A 6,737-nucleotide genomic window follows, 5' to 3' on the forward strand; every position below is an offset into this window, starting at 1 on the left:
GACTGGTACAGTGTCGAAATATCGAGTTCTGACTTGCAACAAGAAAGCTTCATAGGGAAACCCTTGCCGGAGGACAGGCCTCAGGAAAACCACAAGTTCACAACAGCACTGTCCCCAGGGAGAGACTCCGAGACAATGACAGCAAATGCTATGATCCAAGGAGGCCTCACTTCTGCCATCTTCTAGAGGGAAGACTTTGGAAAACCTACTCTGTGAATGTCAGCGAAACCTAGACTAACCTTTCAAATGCTTGCTCCGGGCAGCATTTTCCAAGGCCGTGGTCTCTAACTGGAGCATACACATGACTTGCTTACACTCAGCTGAAGTACAGATTTGGTTTTCATAGCCATGCGTCCTACAGTTGGGATTTTCTAACAAGCTTCTCCAGTGACTCAATGGCTCTGGCCCAGGACACAGGTGTGGTGTGGCACCGAAACACCATACAGGGCCAGTGACAGAGGTTGGGTTAGTAGGCAGTACCCCTCACTCCCACAACGAAGCCAGGCTGAGGACCAGCTCCTGCTCTGCCCAGCCCTTTGCACGGAACACTACCATAGTTCAGTGTTCTTCCAAGTATGATCACTATATAATTTCACCTAATGCAAAGTACTCTTTGAGTGAGAATTACTCTGGGTCTTAAATTAGAACTGAGATTTTAAAAGAAAAATGAAAAGCCCTCTAATAGACTTCTTTCCTTTCCCATAAAATTCTTGGTGTTCTGTCTTGCTTTACCCCTAAAAGAGTATTTCTTGTTTGCATATTTGCTTCTGTGGGTAAGGAAAGCATCTCAGGTTATCTGTCCAGAGGGAAATAGGACAAGAAGCAAAAAGGCATTCAAACAGTAAATAAACTATTTAGGATGTGATGTGTACTCATGAGTCACTGGGTATGAAGAGGAACTGAGCTGCCGGGGTTGGTAGACCACAAGCCTGTGAATCAACAACACTCCGTTTGCTGTTCTAATAATGGCAAACACCAAGGTGTACCGGAGCGGGTGTGAAGGGTTTCCTCCTATAACTGCTTAGATGATGTTTGGGCAGAGTGCTAAGTTCGTTCAGAGGAGACGGGAAGATTTTCTGCTTCTCTGAGTAGGTGAGAAAGTGGGGTTCCGTCTACCACTCAGGAGAGAGAAGTGGGAAGATAGAACCCTACCATCTGTGGGCGAGCACCATCTGTTCGACTGGACAGCTAAGAACACGCACCCCTCACACTGATGAATGTGACCTTGTGTTTCATTTTCTCCCCACCACAGGCTGAGGGACCAGCAGCACCCACTTTGACAGGGGAGGAAGCCAGACTTAACATGAATGAACCACCATGGGATGACGCTGAGGTTTGAACTCATGCCTCCAAGAGGTCAGAAGCTTTGCTGATGTTTGCCAAAGAATATCTTCTGAGAGGCAAGTGTCTCTTTCAGCTTCCATACTCTCATCTATTAGATGGCCCAGAGGACTAAGGATTCTGCGGTGAACATAACACACAAAGGCCAACACAGCAGGATGAGCACACTTTTTTTCTTGTCATTTTTTTCTTTTCTTTTCTTGCAGTGCTGGATACCAAACCCAGAGCCTCACACGAGCTAGAGAACTTCTCTGTCACTGAGCTACATCTAAAGTCTTTGAGAAACAAGGATTTCTGTTTATGAGTTCATGCTCTGGTTTTCGACGGTGCTGTTCCCCAGTTCCCCATATTTGTGAGGTCAGTGGGTACCTTTATCACCTCCACCAGCGTATGCAAGTGCTTGTGAATGCTAGCCTCGTGAAAGCATGCCTGAAGTAGGGTGTAGCATGCATCCGTGTGAAAGAGTGTTATTGCATGTGAGGGTACATGTGCTTGAGTTTGTGGCTGCATAAGAATGTATGCAGATTTGAGACAGAGGAAGAGAAGAAATAATGTCTATGAAGCCCCAGGCATGTGTGTCTCTGATCCAAGACCTTCATCTAAGTTACTGCACTTAGTGAGCATGACTGCAGACTAGACAGTATATGGGATACTGTTAGTTATCAACTTGATCGTCTAGAATCACCTGTAAGACGGGCCTCCCTGTCTAAGATCATCTTGATGGAGTTGAGGTGGGAAGAACTATCCGCTGGGGGTGGTGCCATTACCTCTCTAGAATCCAGAGTTATATAAAAAATAAAGGGAATTTAGCATGCAGGTCACTGCAGGGTGTCTTGCGGTATTCTACCTCCTTGAAAACCAGGGAGCCATCCCACCCTGCCTTCTGTAAACAGATGCTGTCCAATGCCCTTCTCTTGGTTACTACCAGCTAAATTCACTTTGTATCTTTCACTGTTAGAACACAGAGCAGCGGTTCCCAACTTTGAGTTCTTAGCATCCCATCACTCTTAAAAATTATTAAAGACTTAGAGAACTTTGGTCTCTGAGAGTTAATATCGTTCAAGAAAATAATTATTAGAAATTACAGCTGGTACACTTAAATATTTAACAATCCATTCAAAATAAGAAACACATACTCTCTTTTACAGAAACAGAAGTAATAGTTTTAGGAAGCACTTGGTGTGTTCCGGAGCAGAAGAGCTGAGAGGAAGCAGAGCACCCGTTCCCATTTCAGGCTGCACAGTGGGCAAATGACTTCTCCTGCTTCCCTTGGCAGCCAATCTGTCCTAACAGAGAGTGTCCCCAAGACTTGGGAAACTTCACTCTTCATGTAAGAGAACAGCGGGAAAAGCATGGATGTCCCTAAAATACCACAGTATGGGAATGGGTTTGAACTCATTGACCTCCTAGAACTATCTCCAGGTACCAAGGGTTCTCTAGACCATGTTTTCAGAACCCAACATGCCTTTAGTTGCACTGAACTTAACCATATTTACTTTCTAGATCTGATTTATAGCCCTTTTCAGCCCCGGTTCTGTGGTGCTGTTGGGTTGGAGAATGGCCACCCTCTACTGTGTACTACAGACGATCACCTCCGCACAGCCTTTGAGGACCTGGAACCTCCTCCTGGCCTTGCCCTCCTAGGGCCCCTGAATTTTAGCATCACTGATGACACCCAATCCCTGTTTTTAGCTCAGGAAGCCTTCATTAGCACAGACACTCCATTCCAGGCCCAAGCCAGAGTCAGCTGACAAAATCTCTCTGGCTCTTTCCTCCAGGGTACGTGTGTTAGTGTCTGTATGGGTGTGGACTGAAAAACTACTGAATTCTTGAACCTTCTATTAACGGGCAGCCATTGTTGGACTAGCTGGACCACAGCCTGTAAACCATTCTAGTTAATCCCATATATATATATATATATATATATATATATATATAGAGAGAGAGAGAGAGAGAGAGATATTCATTTTATAAGCTCTGTTACTCTAGAGAACCCTGACTAATACAGATCATATTTCCTTGCTGCTGCCTTTTGGACTGAGTGAGCCCCACATGGTGCCAAGCCTGAGTGTGAGCAGGTAACATTAGGGACTGTAACACTGGAGGAGTCAGCGTTTACACAGGACAGAACACTGATAGATGCCCTAGGTTCCATGCAGCAGCCACGTCCTCTCACCAACGATCTCGACAGGGCAATTTCTATGATTGTCTCACTGTCCCTTAGGGGATACCGAGACTGAGAGCTCTGCACTTAAAGTATAATTGGAATGCAAATGTGTCAGTTACATCCTTTCTACCCCCTTCTCTGGCCGAAGAAGGGGTGTCTTTAAGAGTAAGAGTATGGACAAGTGTCTTGTTTGGATTCTCTTATCACACTGCAAAGCTTAGACATCATGTCTGTTCCTGTAAACTATGGCTTCAGACCCAAGAGTCTGAGGTAAGACTATGCTGGCTTCAAATTCAGCTCTACCATGTTCCAGCATATTGTTTAACCTCTATGATTTTTCATCTTATAAAAGGACTAATAGCGATGAGTGCTCTGAGGGAAAAGCAAGAGAGGAGCCATGTCAGATGGGTCAAGGTCCTGACCTACAGTACACGGGATTTTGTTTTGTTTTGTCTACAGTAACTTGTCATGAGACCAAAAGATACTCCATACTATAGTCCCATTTTTGTATACCCCATTGTTAGATTACCATTTCATGGACATCAACATCCATGAATGGATTTAAGAACACACAGCTCACAGCAACTTCAGGTCTCAGATTCTAGAACATCAATCACTTAATTTCACTTCTGATTTTGATATTAAAACAAAAAGAACAACCCAGCTACTCCAACCTTCAACAAGCAACCCCTAATCATCATATCTCACAGGGTAAGGATGAGAGGGGGACTCTAAAGTCAGAGCACTGGGGAGTCTGACCCATAAGCACCAGAGACACTGAGTGCCCAGCTAAAGTCAGGTCTCTGCCTAGCCTGGACCCACCACTGGGGACATAGGGGTGTGGCAGTGACCAGGAACATCACCTAGGCAGTTTGTGTCCTTGGATTTTTAGAAAGGGGATAGACTGTATTCTTAGAGCAGTTTCAGATTTTCAGAAACTTGATCAAGAAATACAAAAGTTGGCACATTATTCTCAGTCCCAATTCTATTCAGCTCTTTCCTTGCCTTCAATAGCTGTGTTAGGGTAGCGTCAGCTGCAAATGAGGAGCCACTGTGGATGTGCTCTTCAGTGAAGGTCTGTTTCACAATTGGGCTAGTTCTTTGTGCTGTGCACTCTGTGGCTTGTGATAAAAACACAGCGTCATGTACCCTGCACAGGGATCTTATAAGCATCTTCCCACTCTAACCCCCACATCTACCTCAGCACCTCTCTGTGTCCTGCACCCTCTCCTGCTTAAACCCACCATAGTTTTGCCTTTTCTAAAATGCTGTGCTGTTGGAAATCATAAACTATAAAACTTTTTTTTTTGACTTGTTTCTCCAGCAAAACCCTTTCAAAGACTTTTCTTGTATTTTCATGGCTTGGTGGCTCATTCCTATTTGTTTGCTTGTTTGTTTTTACTGTTACTGTGGAATGATACCTCTGTGCGTGGTTGAACTAACATCTTACTCTTGAAGGGCATCTCGGTTGTTTCCTCACTCTGGTAACCACAAATAAAGCTGTTGTGGAATTCTCCTGAAGCTTTCTGTGTGGACCTCAGTTTCGCCTCATTTCGGCAAATACCAAAGGGCACCATGGGTTGGGGCTAGGGTGGAAATGTGTTTACTTTTGTAAGAAGTCCCTACATTCTCATCCACAGCAGCTGCACTGCTTAGCACAGTGGCATGGAAGGAAAATGGGGTCTTCCAGGAGGTGTGATGGCACTGGCCTTGTGAATGTTGGAAAACTGCCAACAGCATTCAGCTGTGACTTCAGTGAAGGCCACACGGCTGACAGGGTGGAGAAGCCTTGCTGGGGAGTCTGACAGGAAGAGGAAGTGCTTCAAAGGCCAGGAACAACTGGGTCTTGTTCCAGCCCCCAGTCCCCCTATCTCTACCGCTCTTCTGACAAAAAGCTAACAAGGAAGGGTGAACAAACCCATTGTGGCTTGTAGGGACCCCGCATAGGAACCCGGAACTGAGTGTAGAAAGGCTGGTCTGAACCTAAGACTATCCTCTCCCTGGGCCTCTCTTGCTTCCTGCTGGGAAGAGTTTCAATATGGCAGCAGTGATACAGCCATCCTGCACCAAGTCCTCTGCTCAACAGAGTGTTTCCATGGAGCTGTTATATCTCTGATCCCAGGCTGCCTCCCAACCAGGCACAGAGAAGCAACCGACAATGTGGGGGCCTTGCTCTTCTACCCACTCCAGTCTTCTCTGAATTGCCCCACACAGGCAGAACCTGGAGGGTGCTGGCTTCTTGGAAGCAGCATCAGAGGGGCTTGAACAGCCCCGCTAACGCCCATCTAACTTGCACTGCTGAATTTTTGCGTAAAGGAGAAGGCAGGAGACTGGAGGGGGGACTATGGGCTTCAGAGAAGCACACCGGACTGACATTCTGATGATCTCTGCACTGAATAGGGGCTGGTGTGGCAGAGAAGCAAGAAAAGCCCCCAGCTGGCCCGGGTAGCGTTTTAACAGAGAAGACCTCGAGACCCTTGCAAAGCCATTCTCCTTCCCTATAATCTTCCTCCAATCACACCCAAATAAACACGTGGTCAACTTTATTTAACCTTTAATCCAGCTTGAGGGTAGTTCCCAGGCCTTGTTAATTGCCTAGAGTTCAGACAGACCAAAATGACCTGCGCATGTCTGAGGGCAATTTGTTGGTCTCATCCGCCCCCTGGTGGCCAAATAAGGATTCTTAGCAGAATTAGCCAACTAAGTGTATCTCATCCACTTTAGAAGATTTAAAAGCCTACGAGATTCGGGAAATAAGTTAACAGGAATAGGCCAGAAGCCTTGTCCCTTCCTTTCTTAAGGTTAGATCTATTGCTAGCTTTCCCTAACTCCTTAACGCATCTGTTCCTGCTACACGGCTCTTCCTTTCTTTTGGCTACTGATACAAGATAGAGGCCAACACCGACAGGGTCTGCAGGGAATGGTTAAACAGAGGATGGGCCATGAGCTCTGGCTCCAGAAATCAGCCCTTTTCATGTCATCTCCCACACTGACTTCCTCCCCCAGCATAATTTCCAAAGCTGAGACTCAGTTCTCCAAGCTCCGTCCCCGCAGACCAACACAGGCATTCTCAGGACACTCCGACATAATATTTTCTGTAATCCTCCTGTCAGTGAATTTCCACAATATTTTCCTTCGTGGTTTTCTTTGTTTGTTTGTCTTGTTTCAGTTTTTTATGCTGGGGATCGAATCCAGGGCCTCATGGATGATGCTCAGGCATCCTACTACA

At 45.9% G+C, this 6,737-nt stretch overlaps 1 long non-coding RNA gene across 1 annotated transcript; it reads left to right on the forward strand.

Annotated features, from left to right (window-relative positions):
- The first annotated feature begins 1,001 nt into the window (after positions 1-1,001).
- LOC146892688 (uncharacterized) lies at positions 1,002-5,029 on the forward strand. The gene is made up of 4 exons (XR_015003981.2): positions 1,002-1,092; positions 1,253-1,400; positions 1,548-1,698; positions 2,490-5,029. It is a non-coding gene; the product is annotated as an uncharacterized LOC146892688 (long non-coding RNA).
- Positions 5,030-6,737: the final 1,708 nt, after the last annotated feature.

Source organism: Myodes glareolus, chromosome 10, assembly GCF_982192425.1.
Source record: "Myodes glareolus chromosome 10, mMyoGla1.1, whole genome shotgun sequence".
Taxonomy (NCBI): Eukaryota; Metazoa; Chordata; class Mammalia; order Rodentia; family Cricetidae; genus Myodes; species Myodes glareolus.